The 21,857-nt window shown below is 38.8% G+C and overlaps 1 protein-coding gene across 1 annotated transcript in view; it reads left to right on the forward strand.

Annotated features, from left to right (window-relative positions):
- The window catches only part of LOC140235257 (cGMP-dependent 3',5'-cyclic phosphodiesterase-like), a 254,211-nt gene that overhangs the window by 109,215 nt on the left and 123,139 nt on the right, over positions 1–21,857 (forward strand). The gene's annotated exons all lie outside the window — the stretch shown is intronic.

Consider the following 21,857-nt stretch of genomic DNA (forward strand, 5'->3'; position numbering starts at 1 on the left):
TAAGATAGGAAAGCAGGATGTTTTTGTTTACTTCAACTTAACTTTGTTTAACTCTTATGAAATTGTTTCTGATGGAAGAAAGAACAGATGATAAATTGTCCTGTGTATTTTTGTAACAGTATTTGTAAGCAAATCTCTCAGACCATGTTTGCTGTACTGAGCCATCCATACTTTAACTGAGCTTGTCATGTATGAAATGGTATTAAAAAACTTCAAACACTGTGTATTACAGTTGTGCTACAGAGCAACTTTTAAACAATATTTGCTGAATATGGAAACTGCTAAGATAAGGATATCAGAAGATCAAGGGTTAATTGTCCAACAAACTACAAACATTAATTAACAATTTACTACTCAGCGGTAATAATAACAATAATGATAAAATGATAATAATAATAATAATAATAATAATAATAATAATAATAATAATAATAATAATAATAATAATAATAATAATAATAATAATAATAATAATAATAATAATAATAATAATAATAATAATGATGGAGGCTCCTTATATAACGCACTGGTCTACATTTCCATGCTATGGCGCTTAAAACAAACAAACCAAAACTGCACTTTTTTTTTCTTTTTTTTTTTAATTCATGTTCCATATTCCACATTTCATACAAGTTTTATATTCCATTTGATTGGAAGCAGAAATGTTTTACACACAATGGTCAGTTTGAACCAATCATGCACAAATGTATAAAGACATATAATTGGCGTGTAATATGAGGAACCCACTAAAAAGCAAAGCTTGTAGGATGTGGGCTCCAAAAATATAACATAGGTTTTAGTACAGTATATCAATGTCAGAAGTGACGTAACATGCAAAGTTCAAAATATCGAGAATATTTCAATGTCTACGGGATGTACAAGGTATAGTATATAATGTTTATGATTAACTTATGGTATAAATGCTAAGAAAAGTAGCAAGTTGATCAAACTAATGAAGTCATCCGAGCGAGGCATCATTTGAGCATATGCAAAAACAAAAACAAAAACAAAATCAAGTGATTACGGCAAAATAATTAAACATAGAATTTTAGAAAATTGGATTTGAGATTTTTCTTAAAGGAGCTTAAAGAACTTGAGTGCAACCGAACCGAATCTAACTCATTCCAGAAAGAGGGGCCGGTCGATGTAATTGTCTTAAGGGCTAAAACTTGATTGTGAAAGATAATGTATTTCAATGTACATTGAGCTCATTATGTACATATGTTCTCTGACAGTAGTTACTGAAGGATAATATTGTTTAGTGTCATCTATATTTAACTTTTCTAAACTATAAGAAGGAGAACAATCTGTTCTCCATAGCAAAGAAGACAGCCTTTAATCCTGTAGATGTTGGTAGCAGCATTGTCTTTGTAAGTGAGTATGTGTATGTATATGTATGTATGTGTGTGTATGTGTGTGTGTGTGTGTGTGTGTATTTGTAGGGGGTGGACTTAGAGAGATAACCCGTTCAGAAGAATTTGCTGTGATGCGAAGTGAAAGGCTGCAATCTTTAATTAATTTGGTTACCATTTAGGTGGGGGAAGAGTGGGTTTCAAGGCACACTCAAAAGGTTAATGACATCTGCAGAAGTCTCAGGGATGTAGTGACCCAAAATTGAGGCTAGAGTTACAAAAACAAACAAACAAACAAACACCCACCCACACACACACACACACACACACACAAGCACAGAAACTCACACATACACGATTTATATGTAGATCACACCTTTAAAATCCACCATCACACCCCCACATGCAGTTGCACACACACATGCACATACACACATACACACTGAATGCCTATAGCATCATTTGCTCTTTTCCTTGAGTGCAAAAACACCTTGACAATTAAAACAACTGTGTTTCTGATCTTCCTCGCCACAAGATGTCTGACAAAATGAAACCACAAATTGATTGTCCAACCTCCAGTAATGCCTCCGGAATACAATCAGTTTTGAAAAGTCTTTAGAAATCAAAAACATACACACACACATACATGCTCTCTCTGTTCCTCTTTTCTGTCTCTTTCTCCCCATCTGTGTCTGTGGTATACATGTGTATACATATATATGTTAAAATTTGCATATATATCATGTACTGAGAACCAAAATGACTTATTGCACTTTTGGAGGTATTAAGTTATAATTATCATTTATAGAGCTCAATCTCCTCTACATTATGGTGTCAATTTTTAATTATTTTCAATTTTCCTTAAAATATTAAAAATCAAAATCACAAGGGTGCTTTTTCACTCTATATTTGGAACAGCGCTGATAAAGCTACCCTCTTTTGAATGAATAAATTCTTTAAATAAAAGAAAGATACTATTCAGAGGGGTGAAGGACTACTTAACATAACAATGTCGGAATTTCGGAGCTTGGGTATTTGTTCCATGTTCATCGTGTCACTGCCAGCAACCAGGGACAGCCTGGTGGTAGTGTCGCTGCCCGGAAGGCAGTAGATGACAGGTTCGAATCCCACTGGTTCCTTTTTTCTGACATGTTTGTTAATTTACAGATCAGCAGTTGCGATCTTAACAAATTTTCATTTGTAGAGGGAGACAAACTGAAGAAACTCAAACCTGAATAAATTCTTTATTTCATGGAAATTGATTGTTTTGTATGTATTTATGCTCAAATCTTAGAATGCAATAGCATCCTTCTGGTTCTCAGCTGACAATGTCATATATTACCTTCTTCTCTGTCTTATCTGTGTCCTGCTATCCTAAAGTCACATCTATCTTCATCTCTTTCTCTCTAGACCATCCTCTCCCTTCTTTCTTTCCCTTTCCACCTTCTCCTTTTCTCTCCATCCCAAATCACTTTCTACTTTCCTCACCTCTTCCATCATTCACTCATATAGCTCCTTTGTCTCCTCCTCCCCTACCTCATTCCTCTCTCTGCCACGTCATCCTTCTTTTCATCTAATCTCCCTCCTGCCCCATTTCTCCATCTCCACATTTTGATGTCCTCCAAATCAATACACCTCCTGGCGCGAGTGATAAACTCCTTTCAGGAGGATACGGAGAAATCCACAAAAATTTGTTCATTTCCCCGTGATTATTGATTGCACGCGTGCGCCCAAAGATGCTCTGCAGTGGAACAGCATCTGCATTCTATCGTCACAGGCATAGCTTGCAGAAGACAGGACTTTTTTTTTTTTTTGTACCACACACTTGTCCGTTTGCTATTATATGTCTTTCAGTAGCCAATTCTGTGTTTCAGTATTCCTTAGTGCTGGAAACATAGTTTATCTAATTCAGTCGACTGTGTGGGTGTGCTGACTTATGCATCAATTGTGTTGTTGATCTAAGCCAGAGATGTTATCCCACGTAGTTGGCTCATCTGAAGTAGACAGCTGTGTATTGCTGATCAGCCTATTATAGTGTAACAGGTGTATTTTCTGCCCTTACCATCAGTGAACTGGACTTGGAGTTCTTTTGAAGAGGACAGTAGATAGATACCGGAGTGTATCACTAAAAGCTTTATAGATGAAGATACAATGTATGACACAGATTCATCTATTAAAGAAACATTATTGTATGCATGTACAAGTGCTTTGGGTGTATACACGTGTAGATTCTATTTCCTTATTACTTGTAGTGTCTTTGTGCTTGGAGATGTATTGACAAGAATTTAAAGTGTACAACTGTATGATATATACAATGTATATGTATACACATATGCACGCACATGAAGTTTATGTTACTCCTAAAGACAAGAATAGATACATATGTACTCCAAATCTATTTCATTTCTTCTTGTGCCTGTGGACACAATAATATCCTGATTGTGCCATGGTTCCATGGTTTTGATGTTGTAACAAATGTAGTTAATACCCCCTCTCTTCCACCTCACATCTCCCTTCCCCGTTTCAAGTTATCTGGAGATGGAAGTGTTTTGAGCTCTCTGCCTGGTAAACACATGGTCCATTGCCTTCCATGTTTCTTTGGAAGACAACTCGTGATGGAAGAAGTTGGCAGAGCATTTAATATGTGGTGACACGCATGCAATGTGCTCACCGGACCACATCATATCTGTGGGATCCACCTTAACACTCCTTCCCCCTTCCCCTTGACGTACCCAACATCTATCACCCAGCACTTACAGTATAAAATGACATGACTACATGCACAGGGAAGGTTGTTTAGCAGGGATGTGTGTGCTTCAGCGGGAGTCTTCTAAAGCTTGATTTGGTGACTCAGTGATGTGCATACTCTGTGGTTGGAACAAGGTTTGGATTTCACATCGATAGACTTTTGCCATGCAATAGCAGCATGTCACCTCCTCTGTTGGTAGCCTTATGTTTCAGTCTGATTAAGCCTGTGCCAGGCAAACCACATACCGTCGGTTGAGAATGATGAGGGCGTTAAGTTGTCTCAAAACCCATAGTGTTCGAGACAACTTAACGCCCTTCTCATTCTCAGCAGACGATACAAACTATGCCTTACCTTACAGAATCTTGAAGGCAAGAAATGAAGCCCATAAATATACACATGTTATTGGCAACCACATTCCAAAAAACAAGTATATTTAGTTTATTTGGCTTTTTGTGATGTGATACTTGATGATATTCTTGTGTTTACCTTCTGCTCTGAATATAAAGTAAAGTATATGATTTGGAAGTGAAAGATACATTTTATATGTTCTACTTGTCTGTTGATTTTTTTTTTCTATAGATATCCCAGCTCCTCATTGAGGCATGTTTTGTTGTTGTTGTTATTGTTGTTGTAATTTAATTGCTTTATATTGAGAGCTTGCATCTGCTGTCTGTGGACAGACACAATTCTTCACAGTATGGATAATGGTGACATTAAGTTTAAAACTGTTGACCGCTGTGGCTTTGAGAAAGATACCCAACCACAAGGCCAACTGGTTGCGTTGTAAGCTATGTATTCATATGACTGAGGCTCGGACAAATATTGTCAAGGATGGATGTTTGTTTGTTTGTTTGTTTGTTTGTTTTTTCATGGGGGAGAGGGAAGGACATAACAAGGAAGAGTTGATATTAAATATTTAGTTATGTTTTAAATCAAAATGTGCATCAAATTATCAACTCTGAAAGTTTTTCTGTATGATAGAATGTAAGAGCATTTTTTTTTCTGAAGAATCATCCTGCTCTTTACATGTCTGAATGCTACATTATATCAATGCATTTTATAGTTTATTTCCAAATTTCACAATTAAAATTTCACTAATTTTACAACATCAAATTGAAATAGATCAGCCTCTTACCTGCTTATATCAATTTAAATGTATACCTTTTTTTTAAGGAGAAGCAAATACAATGTCAACAGTAATCAAAGATTAGAATTTTTTGCTTGTATAATTTTTTTTTTTTCCTCTGGCTGCTCTAATAGCAGCTGGCAAATGACGTACGTGAGCCGATGCTGGTAAAGTAGCGAAGAGGGATCAGGTAGAATTAAAGAAGAGGAGAGTAGGATTAGAAATCCATCAAACTACGCCGTACATGTCATCCACGAAGGGGAGGAAGTGTGAGAGGGCGAGATGGAGGGAGATTGAGGGAGGCAGTAACTGTCCTTGGTCTCTCTGGATGCACCAGGGATTGGACGTCAAATGATTGAAAGTTAGGGAGGACGAATCGGTCAGGGGTGTTCTGTCTCCGAAAACAATCAAGCGGTAATTGGCATAGCGGCCGCGCTCCCTCCCGCCACTGCTTTTGTTTTTGCTGTCGTCGTACACACGCTGAGGGGTGCTGCCGGGGCCTCTCCGTGCAAGCGTGGCCCGAGATAGAACTTGGGACGCGCATGATTGATGGAGGATGGTACCGGGCGGAGACTTGGGATGCCTACAATAGGGAGAGGAGGAGGAGGTGGAGGTGGGGGGGGGGGGGGGAAGGGGGAGGGGGATGCAGTTGGCTGTGAATGAATGAGGGGATGTAGAGGGGGAATAAGTATATGGTGGCGTTGGCTAGCTGGAAGGACTGACATTCCACCACAGGGAGCTGTGTTGAGGCTGTAAGATGAGAGTTTGGGACACTGGACACTGCTACTTGTCGGAAGAGCTATAGGTCTTGATTACAGGTGCAATATCCGCTAGTGGACAAGTACCGCACATCTTTGCTTCTCCAACTATGTGACCATTTCAATGTGACTAGACTTTTAACCACTTGACTTATCTAGTTAGAGAACAATGAGAATGATTTGGTTTTTTTTTTTAAGACAAAAGACAGAGACATCTCTCCAAGATTATCCATTTCTTTTGCCATTACTGTACCACTTTATCAGTGCACTAGGTTTGACTATTTGACATAGGTAATGTACAGTTTATCTATTCAAAATTACAAAGTAGTGTTTCTTGAAATTCCCATACCACCTCCTGGTCCCAGAAGAGATATAGATAGAGAGAGAGAAAGGAAAAAAAAAAGAAGCAGCATGAGAAGAAAAAGTAAAACATGATGATGAAAAAAAAAAAAACCCACCAAATCAAAGATTGTTAAAACATCTGTCAGTTGAGAATGAGGGTGTTAGAATTGCCTTGACCACTGTGGGTTTAGTGGCAACGTAATGCCCTTCTTATTCTCAGCCGACGTATCTTTTGACTATGGTAGCAAGCTGGACAGTCTGCAGGAAATTATCCAGCAAACTACACTGGCTACAGAAGATCAAATGTACATAATGCCAAAAGAACAGACAAATCACCAGTGAAGGACTTTGCTTCCAAGAAAAGTTTGTTTACCTGCCCCCTGAATGTGACCCTCAAGATAATGGGGGAAAACACTGGGAAAGGGCCAAAGAGTTATCATCAGGAGATACTTATGTGTTGTAACCTGATTAATTTCAATACTTAAATGACTCGCTATAACCCCCCAAAACAAACAAACAAACAAACACACAAACAAACAAACAAACAAACAAACAAACAAACAAACAAATAAACAAACAGAAGGCAACGATAAACAGAGGATTATGATAAATGGCATCTTGCTAAGGTGTTTCATATTATGACTGAGACTCCTTCTTCTTCATCCAGAAGGTTGTAGGTTCAAGCCTCTACCAGCATCAGTATCTCTTGACTTATCTCCTATACCCATGATACTATTCATCAACTAAAGTTAAGTTTTGGATTTAGGGTCATTTCGTGTTGAATATCTAAGAACAAATTCAATACCATTGTGAAGGAGGTGCAGAAAAATCAACCCCCCTCCATTGAAAATACCCCATAGCACTTGAAAAAAGAGACTTAACGTACATCTGTATGTATTCAGAAACATTCTAGAAGTCTTGTCTTAAATTCCTTCCTCTAACAAATATACATTATGATCAAAGCTTTGTCATTTTTTTTCTGATAGTGCTTTAAGAAAATAGATTTCAACTTCAGTAAATAAACCAGGATGGGACCCCTTTGACATTGCACAGAATTCGTGGTAAACAATCACTTACGAGAGTTTTGTGCACGGCAAGACTGACGAGGCGTCGCCGCACAGGAGCGCCGCAAATTGTTTTCCCATGGCGCCGCGCTATCCGATAACAGTGACGCAGGTATGCAACAGAGGAGGCTTAAATTGATGGGGGAAAAAACACATGCTGAAGAGGAGACGGATCACATCAGCCCATTTGCGTTGCCAATTTGGACCCATTCGGCGAAGATACGTCACGAAGAGTAGGCGTCTGTGACTAAATAAGGAGAAGCCTTCAGAAATGATGTCCTCACGGGGGACCAAACTCTACTGTTTTATTAGCATTCTACTCCATATTTTACCTTTTTTCCCCTTTTTTACACTATTTATGTGCCATGGTGTAAATCCCCTATGTGCAACATTGTCCGAGACCGCAATGCATAAGTGCTTTTTGAAAACTTTTTTTTTTTTGGTCAAAGCTGTGTGATTTCTCATAGAAGGATTCAATCTAGAAATGCAGTGCAGCAAAGTATAAGAAAAAATTACAAGGTTTGCTCTGATGTAAATCTTATAACAAAGGTGTGGTTGCTACTTTATCCCTTTTGTGAAACCAGAGAAACATTTACAAAAGCTAATTGCATGACAAAACAGAGTATAAAGAAAATTATCTGTGAATTTGAGAAGCCAGCAAGTATACAATATATTAGGCATTGTATGCACAGTAGGTGAATTCAAATCAACGTAGTGATATGCTGCATAAAGACTGAAAGCTTTCATTTTCAAAACTTTCTTTAATTTTGAAAATCAGAAAGGGTGTATATAGTCAATAGCAAAAAAAGTTAATGCCAAAAGTAAATTTCTTACTTTTCATCCAAATTACCTTGTTTCATAGATTTCATTGCTGTCATGTTTGCAACTTTATGAGGATAATGGTGGTGATGGGTCACTTGTGGTCATTTCAGATATCAGTTGATGTGAGTGCTGGGAATTGAGGGTCCCACTGACCATCCATCATACGTGAGGTCAGTGAATTTATCAATGTCCATCCTCGCTGGATCAGGAGCCTTGTTTTGGTTACTATGATAGATCGGTCATGGTTTGGCTGGTGTTATATATCTCATCCCTGCAACGGCTCCTGAGCGCCTTCAGGATGACGGACAAACTTATGGATCGAGGTCTGGCCGAGATGTGACAGAATTTAGCCCCCTCAGAAACGGGAAGAAGGAGAAAAAAAAAATCGGCAGTGGCAACAAATGATCCCTGAAGACGGGACCGTGGCCGTCCCTTTATCCAATCTCGCTACACTTAAGCTCATTGTCAGAAGTCATTCTTTGCATACCCTCCATTTGGACAGAAATGTACTTTGAAGCAGTCTCGAGAGGGAAAATGCCGGCATTTGTTTCGCAATTATTTACTCTGTTTTTTTTCTCTCCTCCTGCCAAACCCTGATGTTGAGATGGAGAGGTAGCGTTTCTCTCCCCCGATGTCACCCCAGGAGAAAGTGCAGCTTTCAGATGAGGACGACACCGCCATTCTCCGGGTGAGAAATTTCTCCGATTGGGAGGAGGAATCTTTTTGCCTGGAAAACTTTCCTCCGGTGACAGATGCCTGCCTTGTTTCATGCCGTCATGGAAACGATCCCAACGAGGTTCCCAGGTACAGGTTGCTGATATGCACATCTGCGTTAAAGTGCCACGCAGAGTCTGCAATAAGTTCTCTTCCGTCTGTGTTGTTCAGTGATCAGCACACTTGGCTGGCGTTTAAAACTGCCAAGTCTTCCTGATTCTACAGGAGGCTTCCTGAAAACTTCAGTATTTCTTCATGCCTGGATTAAAGAGAATTTAAAAATCTTCACGATTTTGGAATTATTTTTGCCTGTTGAGTTGTATGTAGCAGACAAGTACAGGCGACTCCTGCTACAACAAAGTCCTCAGGACTGCAAGTTTTCTTTCGTTACATTGAAATTCCACTATGGCCAAACAGATAAAGTACATAGAGATATCTAGATCATAATTTTGAGGCCTGAGTTTTTATGTTGTTGTAAAGAAAATGTTGTTATAACCATGTTCACTGTAATGACAATGTCTTGATAACCGCGATATAACAGAATTATAACAGGAGTGCTCTGTATCTTCCTGACTGCCCTTTTGAATCTGGCTGATTTTGATGGATGAATGTTGGCGGTCCCATGCATACATCATGTGCCAGTCAACACAAATAAAACAAACTGTTAATGTTCTATTATTGGGCAATCCTGTTGAATCCTGTTAAATATTGCAGTTTCCTTCATGTGGGACTGCTACATTTTTTCCCCCCATCGCATTTGGTTCATCCGACGTGCATTCAGGGTAGCTCTGGAGAGCAAGTAGCAAAATGCCAGTATAATAGCTTGAAAAATTATGGCTAATTGAATGGCACTGAACGGTTTTGAGTACAGCAGCCAAGCCGAGCTGCAGAGGGTTTGTTGAGGGCATACTGCTGGAGTTCTGATCCATGGTGAAAGGAGAATAAATGATTTATGATGGGCAAATAACTGCTGCATCATGTATTGTTTTCCATTTATCAATTTATTTGATTTTCTAGTGCAAATAATTTTGAAATAGTACTATGCCACTCAGTGTATACTGAGTATCACTGTTGTCCAAATGGATTTTTGCTTTTGTAGTAATGGCCACTTTCCTGATATTCAAAGTGTACATGAACTGCAGATTAGTTCAGGATTGCCACTGTTGTTTTACGTATTCTGCACACATGCCCTCACATTTGTTGAGAGAATTATTCTGTGTTCTCTGATGAAACCTACAACTACCATTATCAGGTTGGTGATACAGAAGACACCCCATTAAGCAGGGAGAAAATACCTGTGTGCTTCTCAGTATAGGGGAGATGATTATTTCTCAGCTGTTTAGAAATATTTGGTCATTTTAAAGCAACATGGCTTTGACACTTCAGAACTTACCCCTTGAAAACTTAAAAAGAGTAAAACCTTCTTGCAAATATAGTGAATGCTTTCTTTAAATATGTCTGAAGATCTTTCAAAAAATCAGTTGCACGCTGTAACAAAGAGGCTTAAAACTTGTACTTTTTTCTTTCTTCTGAACATGCCAAACTCCTCCCTTGTATTGATTAAATCAAATAATGTCTTTGTATCTTTCCTGTTATTGTTTTCTCTGGGGAAGGGGACACCAAGGTCACATTAGTTATCAAATAATTTACACTTCTTGCCAAGGGACGTTCATCACAATGTATCCCTCCTGAAATTTGATTTCTTTGCAGTTTGATGAATTACATTTCCTGTTATTGCCAGTGCTTTCTTCGTGTTAGCAGACACCCTTAAGGGAAGAAGCTAATTCTGTCTTAGGTTTGCTTCCGTCAGTGAGTATCAGAGTGGAACTGAATTCGCTTCTCAGCATCCATTTCATTTTCCAAGCAGGGAGTGTCTGGATGTGAACACACCGGTGTGAATCATGCCGTGACGTGACGCTGGCTTCTCTTTACGACCCTTCGTACGCCGAACGCACACCTCCACGGTGATAGTAAATCTTTTCATGCCCCTCGGGGAATATTTCGTCATGGGTGTGTGTATATGCATACATTATGTAACTGCCCAGCAAAAGGAATCAGTTGAGAACTACGTACAACTGCTGATCTTGGCACACTATCAAATCTTTGGGTAGTTTTGCTGAAGAAATTATAATCCTGTCCTCATTAAATTTGCAAATATGATTTTACCTTATTATTCATAAAAAGAGGATTTCCAGTCCAGTTAGTCAGATGAGAAAGAGTAAAACCTTACAAATACAATGATGAAAATTTGATCAAAATTAGGTAAAAACTTACGAAATTGTGAAGTTTTGCTAATTTCTGCAGAGAAATGAGTGATCTGATAATGTCATCACCTCACAATTTTCCATTGATCATGTACAAAAAAAAAGTAATAAAAATGTGGTGTTTCTGTTTTAAAATGTTAAACATGGTATTATTCCTGGTTGAATAACTTCAGAATAATGACCAGTTAGATATATCAGGATTTGAGACTGGGGTGAAATTGCATTTAAATGAAAAATTGGAAATTTCAAAATTTTATGTACAAACTCTGGCAGCTGTGAAGGGATGACTTCATCACTTCACTACTTGCATATTCATATTGACTGCTCACAAACAGTTTCCTGAACAATCAGTGAAGGTTCAAAATGTCAAAACTCTCTATTTTTCATCTGACTTTGATTAAATTTTCATTGTTGTGCTAAACAAGTTTTACTCCTTTTCAGACTAACTTTTAGCTGCACTGGAATTCCCCTTTAAGTTTTGAGAAAGATGACTCAGAGGCAGAATTAAATGAATTCATTCAATCTTGGCATAATCAAAGTAAAATCTCCAAATTTGTCCAATCTGAGACAGAAACCTGAACTGTAATATTCTAAAATATTTTGCCAATTTAAGGATCTTTCATAGAATTCGCAAGTGCATGGTAATGCTGCAAATTAAATCAGCAATAGTATATAACCATAATAGGGCCCAAAATGAAAAGAAGTTTTTATTCTGTATGAAATACTAGCATTGAATGATAAAGATTAAATTAAGAAGAAGATACAACTTCAAACCTCCAAAATATTGTTTCTTGGTCTAGATGGTTGAAGGAGTACTCATTGAATAACTCTACTCCAGTGTTGGTCATGGATAATGCTACATACATGTAGGTTCCCCTTGCATCAGATCATGTAAGGATCCATTTTAAATCATCACACTTCTTTGGAGTGCAGTTGGTCCCTCAGGGTGTGGACAGAGTGCATAAGGTCCCTATGGTTGTATCAAATTCTATGTTGGCGTGTGAGATCTTTTGATACTAAGCCATCCCTGCCTCAGATTACACAAAGAGGCCAAGTATGCACAAGTGATGCATCTTGCAGCCTTGCAGAGTCTCAACGATTCCACAGGAGCCTCCTGGAAAAATGAACTATTTCTCCATGACCTAACAAGAGCATAATATGAAAGCCTTTCTGTTTGGGGAATTATCTTTACAGACGTGAATGCATGTAATGCACAAGTATCTTCCCGAATGCTTCTTGGAATGAAACCTCTCTGCTTTTGATGTGTTGATGTTGGCAGCTGTACATTAAAATGCTACGCTTGGTGCGTCATTTAAGTGTGGACTCGTGTCTGGCTTTGTCAGGAATATGTTCCATCTACTTCTCATCAAGTTTCATTTATCATATGAGACCGCATTTGGAATGTCCTTTTATCGTTCCTCTCCTACCTTTTCTTGTATTCTCCTTGTCTGGCGATGATTATTTGGGAGGACATCTCCGTGTTCGGTGTCACAGCTATTAACCCCGGTACGCCCGCGTGACAGTCATGATGAATGAGCTCTGATGTGGCTATTGGCTGCTACCAGTGGAGCTGTGGCAGCGTCGCTTTGAAACATGGCATGTTATTCATGTTTGCTTGATTGCACGGATGTGGAGTATCTGTCAGATTGGGTGAGAGGAGGGTGATTCGTCTTGGGACGTAGCACGCGCTCTCATCTTTCGTCGGATCGTTGCCGTTGTTTGTGCAGCAAACGTTGCTTTCATCTCCTCTCGTATTTAATCCCAGTCAAGAAGAATTGCTCCCAAACTTTTCTCTCTCTCTCTCTTTGAGCATTCGGTCTTCCTTTGTTGTCAGAAAATTTTCTCTCTTCCTCATCTCAACGTTTGATTTCTCTCTTTCTAATCTCCGCATTTGATCCTCGTAATGCTTTGATTGCTGATGTGTCATGCCCTTCTTTAGCATCCTCCGCGCCTCCTGTATCAAGTTCTGTTTTCGCTCGTGCCAAATGTATGTTGCTTGTCTTTTGGGAATGCGCGAGGTGTGGCGCTTCCTTCTCCTCCTGGATCAAGGAGCAATGTGGAGATTGGGAGGAAATCTGCATCACCAGTTTCTCTCATCCCGTCTCCATGGCAACTCACCCATACCCTCCTCAAGGCTTCAGCCCCTTCTTGAATTCATTTCATGCCAGCTCTTACCCACTACCCACTCACTCTCATCTTATCTTGTTTTTTTTTATCTTTAGCTTTCTTCATCGGGCAACTTAAAGTTCAGTGTGCTCTTATCTCATCTCTTCCTCTCTCTCTCTCTCTCTCTCTCTCTCATTCTCTTTCTATTTCTCAATCTCTCATTTTGTCCATCTCTTGCAATGTATCATATTTGTTTGTCTCTTCGTCCGTGTGTCTTCATCATTATCTTGAAACATCTGTCTACAGAATTCCTCCTATCCACCTATCTACCCTTCACTTAGATCCACCCGTCCATCTTCCTATCTGTATGTATGTATGTATGTATGTATTTATCTGTTCATCTGTATCTATCCATATTTATCTGTCAACCTGTTTTTGATAAACTTAGTCAGTTTATAGAACTTTGGTCTCCTTATAACTTTGTAGCCTTCTCTATTAGATACAAAATGTCCTTTAACGTTTCTGTCCAACATTCCATATATTTATCCATTCATGTTTTCATTATATTTATACCTTTGTGACATCTCTTGCTTGCAAAAGTTATGCCATTGGCATTTTCCATAATAAATGAGTTGTGTAGTGTAAACATCCTAGAGCTATGAGACATGGCTAATTTACTGTTTTGTTTTGTTTTCGTCCTCAGTCACATATCAACTAGTGGATAAAATTCTGTGTTTTGTTCAAAGTTTTCTGGAGTGGTCATTTTTAATATTTAAATTTTGTTTGAAAAAAAAAAGTCTATCCACCACATGTGCACTAGAACAAAATTTCATTACCCTATTTCCTGTATGCTTCTAAAATTTCCATAGACTTTGTGCAGCACTCAGCAGGATTAGGTAAAAAATGAGTTCAATGAGAAAAACCCTTCCCCTGGCTGTTAAAGCAAGCTGGCTTCTTTTAGCAAACCCAGCTCATTAGATCATTCCTCCATGAAAGCAGTTACTTTCAAATGACATCTTCATATCTAGCAAAACATGTGCATGGACTATAAAAACATTGAATACCTAGCCAAGGGACCTTGCAGATTACGAGGTGTAGCACATTGAAGGCATGACCTTTGACCCTGTGAAGACTGGCATATGCATTGGGTTTCCCTCATCCACCTCACACCAAGATTCTCTGAGCACACTGTTAACATTTCCTTCCTTTGTGCCCCACGTTCATGTGAAGGAGTATGGAAACATGCGGCGACTTCCAAATCATTCGATCTCGAGCAGAATACGTGCCGTTGGGTCACATTACCACTCAGCTGCCAGCATTAAATCACCGTACCCTGCATTACCCAGGAGTCTTGTTTTTTTTTCACTTCAAACAGCATAAAGAATTCTACCCAGGCTTCTTTTTCAAGCTGCCGGTTGTCATGGCAACAAGCACAAATCCTATAATCTGATTGGCTGTGGCTAAATCAGATTCTATTTTTTTTTCATGTGTGTGTAACTGTTGCAAAAACTCCGATGAGAGTTGAGGTTCATGTGTCTTTTGTGTGGCTCGTGTTTTAGTGGAGATTCATTCCATCTTCACAATTCCTTTTACTACTGAAGAAAAACTAACCACTTTTTGTAAAAATTGGAATGAAATTTGAACAGCGAGATGAGTTAAAGTTTCACAAGTTTTGCAGAAAAAAAAAGTGCTACTAGTCATAACCACAATGGGAGGATTGTGAGATCACATATGACATCACATCATCTTATAAATGTACATTATGTTCATGGTATTAGCACCTTTTCATGAAAATGTGAAAATCTGAAATCCTATAACTTTACATTCTTGTATCCCTATCCTGCTCATAACCTGATTCATGTGAAACTACAGCTACTCTAGTTGTATGGCTTTAGTATAATTTTTTTTTTTGAAGGCTACTCATATTTTGAGTAGAGCTTCCCTTTAAGGAATTCTGTCACTATTAGTCGATTGCAAAAGATGACTTCTGAGCTATTAGCAGCAATCTAGCCCATTATGAATAACTTTTTTATCTCTCCTTCTAATAACAACAAAACTATTCGTCTTCCCAATCTCCGAGCAATCCAGCATCCTAGCAGGAACGTTGGTTGCTACCACTTGCGCTCTGCCCCAATCATCACCGAACTGTTTGTTTTCGACCCGCGAGTAGCGTGATTTATGACTCCGTCACCGGGGTGAAACGATTAGAGTCTGGGCCCATCAAGAGCCCCATTAGAGGGGGATGGCCCAGGGGCGGGCTCGGGAGGGGGGCTCCTTTCCGTTTTCTGCTTGTGTCCTCCACCGGTAGAGGGGGAAAAGGGCATCCTCATTTCCCGTATGCCATCATCTGTCACTATTAATCACCATTGTTTTAAGCGATGCGGGACATTATGCCTCGCCGCTCACACTATACTGGTGGCATGATGGCATGTTGTAGCATCTTGTACCAGCCTTTCTCTTTGATAGATGCTGTGCTAAGTACATGGTAAAGTCAAATGTAGCGCACGTATTAACGACTTAAGATGATTTCTTTCTTCATAATCTTTTCGTTGTTGTCAATTAAACAGTTAATTCACATTTTTAATTATAATGAAAGGGACACATCAGTCACTAAAATGGAATAAACATGTTTGGACTTGAAATCTTTTGAGCTTTGTCAATATCTTAAATGTGGCAGAGAGCAAATTTCAGAGTATTTTCTTTTGATCGCTCTAAGAGGAAATGGATTTTTGTTGTAAAATATGTATTGAAAATGCCGTTCATGCTTCATGACAATATTGGGAAAATCATGAAAGAAAATGTGTAACAAGATAGATACAAAAAATGAAAATAATTAGATATTGTTGACAGTAACTTCAAAGAGTTTTCATAATTATGTGTTATCCAATATCAACTGTGGAGACATTAATTGGGATGGTGTGATGTACATGTAGGTTAGTACCCCAATTGGACCACCTTGCCTGCTTATTAAACTTGGTAGTATGGGTGCAGCACAGTATGCTTTGCCCCCTGGGTGTGGCTTTTTCTACAACCTGTCTCCCACCTGATATGCATACACTCCTGATGTGTGCATTTCACTAGAAATGTTTCATGCTCTGAACAATAGCAAAACAATGCCTTTGATTCTCTTGTGCTCAGACTGTAATCCTATCTATTCAGAATTGATTAAAACTGTCTCTGGGGAAATAGGATTTTTTTGTTTAACACGGACATAATCTGCCAGTTGTCTTTGTCAGTGTGCATTGCGAACAAGTGGTAGCTGATGGGTTATTTGCCATTCTTCCATTTAGAAATATAGGCAATGCCATGCAAGTACAACTATGCAGTGCATGGGGCTTGTATTTCTTCTGCACAGCTTTTGTCCCGACACAAATCAAGCAAATTTTACGATGTGAGAGAGCATTGCAGTAGGTTTGATCCATAGGAAAGCAAACTATCTCTCCATTCTCCGTTCTCCATTTCATTTTCCACCGTACAACACTGACTTGGAAAGTTGGAGAAAAAACGGTAGTCTTTAAAGATATATTTCCTGTATTCCATAGGTATTGATGAATATCTGGCAGTAATGCCGGGAGCAGCTCATATATTGCTCATCTCTGGCTCATAGTTTTGTTATTTGCTGTATTTTGCCCAGGTAGTTATTTGTTGCATCTAAAGCTTGCAAATCCAGAACCACTTTATTTTGACCTTTTGGGCACTCTCCTACCCCTATGCCCTGCACTCTCTAAGATCATTCCATGTTTGTTTAGCTGCTTAGCAACTAAATGCTTAAATGCACTTGGAGTTATTACCCTCAGCCAAAGATTAAATGGCCTATTTATCATTCCGTTTTGTCAACTTAGTTCAGTCTGTCTTTCTATCTGAAATGGCTCGGCTATGTTTCGGTCATGGTGAACTTTTAAACCAGCTAGGGTTCGCATTGCTTTACCATTAGTTTCAACTATATACAGGAATATTACATATTTGTGCATCATACGGACGGTCATATGTGCAGTTTCAAAGGATGAATTCATGCAAACGAATAGATAATGTACAAGATGAGTTAAATGCAAAGATGTTAACATTTACACTGATAAAGAACTTGAGCTTGTATTAGTTTAAAGGGTGTGTACAGTTCTGGTGGAGGTGAGGATTTAGCTTTTAACGTTTTGCGAGATATTCAGAAACCACTCTATGAGATGCCAAAGAGTATGCGATTCTAAGGGGTATCAAAAGTTTATTTGATGAAAATCGGTTTTGAAATGGCTGAGATATCCAAAAACAAGGTCAAACAAAGAGATCCTAATAAAGTTGTGGCATGTCGCCTTTTATTATTATCACTTTTTTGGATATCTCAGCCATATGAAAACCAATTTTGATCAAATAAACATTGAATCCTTATTAAAATTACATGCTCTTTCATATTTCATAAGAGGTTTCTCATTATCTTACTTAAGAATGTTCAAAACATGAATCCCCACCTCAACCAGTACTGTACAGCCCCTTTAATATCGTGGATGTCACATGCTTCAGTCACAAAATAATTCTCTCATACTGTATGCCATCTGTCTGTTTATCATTTCATTGTGCTGAGCAGAGTCCTATTTACAAAAAAAACCCACAAAAAACAAAAATTGCATCATTGAAATAATATTGCATTTAACCCTTTGAGGAGGAGCTGATTTTGCCGTAACATGCATTTCCCATGGACATCTGCCCAAGTATACCTGGGACTAGTTTTCAAGGGGTTAATGAATAATTCTAAAAGTTCTAAGATTGTAACATGAGACCAGAAGATGTATGAATGTAACACACATGATGAATTTCACCTTGTATCTTTTACTTTTCAAAGGGTGATCCCCTTCCCCCTCCCTGATTAGTTATGAGGTATGGTAGGGCAGTGCAGTGGAGAAAAGCAGACTCCATCTCAGGTTACGAGCATTTTTGAGTACTTTTACTGATGGATATATGTCAGTCTGATTTTGTAGCACTCTGCATGAGTCAGTCATATCAGATTTGACAGCCAAAAGTACACTCACACAGCTTCACCTCACAGAGCTTAATTTGACTTCTGATGGCAGTGTGATTCTTAGCTGGCAATGTATAGTGTATCATATTCTTATCTTTAGCATGCCACTATACTCAGTACTGAGTACAAACATACAGAACTTTCATTAATTTAGTTTTACTGCATTTGATCTGATAGTTTTTCTTCTTTTTTCTTCTCTAATATGTGATTTTGCACATATAAAATACATACACATTGCATGTCTGACTTATAGAAATTCATGCCAATATGTCAATGTACTATTGTAAAGGAAGCAGGGTTTTTGTGCCTCAGTGGATTAGACAACAAACTATCAATTCCTAGGTCCCTGATTCAGTACCCCTTGGAGCTACTGTTGTTCCCATAGGCAAGGTACTTTTCCTTTTTGCCTAATCCTTCCGAGGGAATGCACAGCTGTTGGGCCCTTGTTTCTTGCTTACAAGCACTCAATTTTACCCTAGTGGCCACGTTACTGCTAATCATGATGCAAAGTCCCAATTCAGTGTTTTTCATAGCAGCTTAGATTATAGAACCAAAAGGAAATTGAATTGAGTTTTCCTAGTATGAAGGGCTTTGGTGTCATCTTCAGACTGCAGTATTGCTTTGATCCTTGGAAAAGAAAAGAATTTCAGGACATTTTTCGTCACAAGAGAAAGAAAACTTTCAGTCAAAAAGACACTCTTACAAATATTAACATTGCAGTGATCATAAGTGTTGTAGATGATCTAAGTAGCACAAACAGTACAGCACCAGATATGGGTTATTTCTGCCATATCATCTTCATACCAATGTCATTACAGTCAGGGTAAGTAAAAATCTTGTCATAAATTGGGCAAACACCTGGTATTATAGGTTTGCCATCTGCTGTCAAATACCAGCACTACCAGATGACTGCATCATCATCATCATTATCATCACTGTTGCCATGGCAATATCATATCATCTCCTTGCATTTTCTTTTCGAAACTCTCGTCATCCCTGAACCTCTCCTCATCCTCCCGGCAACAAGATCCTGGAGGAGGGTTAAGGGGGAACAGGAGGAACATCAATCTTCCAGGTCTTCCACTCTCCTCTCTCGCCTCCGTGACATGACCACCAACTCCTCCTCCTCCTCCATCTCCTCCTCCTCCTCCATCTCCTCCTCCTCTTCCTCTTTTCTCTTTCTCCTTATCTTTTTCCTCCTCTCTTCCCATCTTTCTGTCGAATTCAGGCTTGCATACTGATGGTGTCAGTTCGGGAAAAAAAAAGAAAAGAAAAATTGATTTACCATTTTGTATCATGTCAGTATGGTGAGGCAATGAAGGAATTTGACGCTGTCTGAAAGTGGTGGCAAAAGCAAATATACTACATTTTGTTAAAATGTACTTATCTTGCTTATATTTCATTGCATAAAGTGGTAATGGGTATAAAATATGTATCTGTGCTTACAAGGAAAGCAAATGTTGCTCAGTTGTGGTGTTTTTCTGAGCTGCAACAAGAATATCACAAGAAGGAAAAGCTCTACGTTTTCCTTCTTTGTAAACATCTGGACCAAGGTCTGTAGTAGAGAAAGCTTTCAACTGACCTGTAACTGGCATCCATGCTATCTCTGCTTTTTTTTTTTAATTACTGCTTGAGAGAGGAAAGTTGAGAACATGAGTGAGCGTGTCCATTGGGCCTGTCCTGTCACCATAGCAAGGCCAGAGTGGAGTGGACGGTCATCAAGTGGCCGGGGCAATTGGGAGTGTGTGGCCTGAAGATGAAATGTCTCCCCTAGCAGAGTGCTGGAATGAGGGCAAAGACTAGGAATTTGTGGGAAAGAGTGGAGAGGAAGAAAAGAAGAAGTGGAGAGAAGTTTACGATGGCGAGGGTGATGTATGGGAGACTGGTAGACAGTGAATACTTGATCAAAAGTTTTGGATCAAAATACACAGGGGAAATGGTAACAAGGGAGTTAAAGAGATAAAAAGAGAGGGACAGAGAGAGAGGGAGAAAGAGAGAAAGAGAGTAGATGAGCAGAGATAAGTATGTGTTTTGGAGTGTGTTTGTTTTAATATGTACAGGTGGATAGATAGTAAAAAAAACAACAACATGTATTTATATCTACTCTAGATATGAAGTTACTGACACCCCAAAATGAAAAGGATAGTAACATTCTGCATGTTCTTTAGATACATGACTGCTTGATTCTGACCTTCTGGAGTAGTATGATGACAAAGAATATGTAAGAGGGAAATAATGCCAGTGATGTACAGATACACTATACATGTATGTATCAGTTTTAAAACAGAGATTATAATAAATTCAACCCCTTTAGTTAAGAGATGGTAGAGAAGTAAGATGTGGCACTGTCCTCAAGCAGGGGATTTGGTATGTGATTTGATTTCTTCTTCCTTGTAATATAAATTCACTACTTATTCAAATTAGTGATATTCTTCCGTCGCTGCATGCTATAAGGATTAGAACCAGCACTTGCGGAAGCTCAGTGGTCTAGTGGAGATGACGCCTGTCCAGAGATAAGGAGGTCGTAGGTTCGAATCCTGCTCGAGTATGTACGCCCATGATTTTTTATCATGGCTACTACTAAAACACTGATCAATTCAGTGCTTATTTACGTCGATGTTGGGCAATTTGTCAATCAGAAATTCACTACTGTTAATCAATGACAGGCTAAGCAGAATCCAATTGTATCAAAGACTGTATGATTTTGTCGGAAGATATGAAAGCAGGAAACAATTAATGATTAGGAATTGGGTATAAAGAGAAAAAGGAGAAACAGAGACAGATGAGAGATGGAAAGCAAAATAGACGGGGATGGAATCTTACACACAAAAATAAAGGACAAGATGAGAACACACATTCACACAACATATGCACACATGCATACACACACCCTAGATAGATAGATAGATAGATAGATAGACAGGTATGTAGATAGGTAAATAAATAAATAGAAAGATAGACAGATAGATGGGTAGATGGATAGGTAGGTAGATAGATAGACAGATAGATACTGTATACGCCAAATATTTTGCGAGGTTTTTATTTTCCCGAGTCAGGTGCTATTCGCGAAATTAAAAACACGCGAAATATTGACTCTGGTCCCGATGTGGATGTGACGTTCACATGTACATCTACTACAGTATTCTCCGTTCAGTGCAGGACTCCACGATCGGGAATTTAACTATTCACGAAATCGTCGGAAATTCCCGATTTGCGAAAATTTAGACTCGCGAAATATATGGCGTATACAGTAGATAAATGGATATAAAGAGAGACAGAGAGAAGGAGAGAGAGAGAGAGAGAGAGAAGGTTGACACAGTGATGCACAGGATATTGCATTTTTGAACTTGCCAGAGCGCTCAATTGTCAGACCTGATTTCTCCACCACCTAAGTGGCAATTATTGCCCAATCTGACTCCTGATTGGACAGTCTACTTTAGAAGCAAGAAATGGGGTCTACAAGCATTCCAGAGCACTCACCATTATTTGCCTCTGTGTGAGTGTATGTGTGCTGCGTGTATATTTATTTTGTGTGCGTGTGTTTGTGTGTGT

Source organism: Diadema setosum, chromosome 11, assembly GCF_964275005.1.
Source record: "Diadema setosum chromosome 11, eeDiaSeto1, whole genome shotgun sequence".
Lineage (NCBI taxonomy): Eukaryota > Metazoa > Echinodermata > Echinoidea > Diadematoida > Diadematidae > Diadema > Diadema setosum.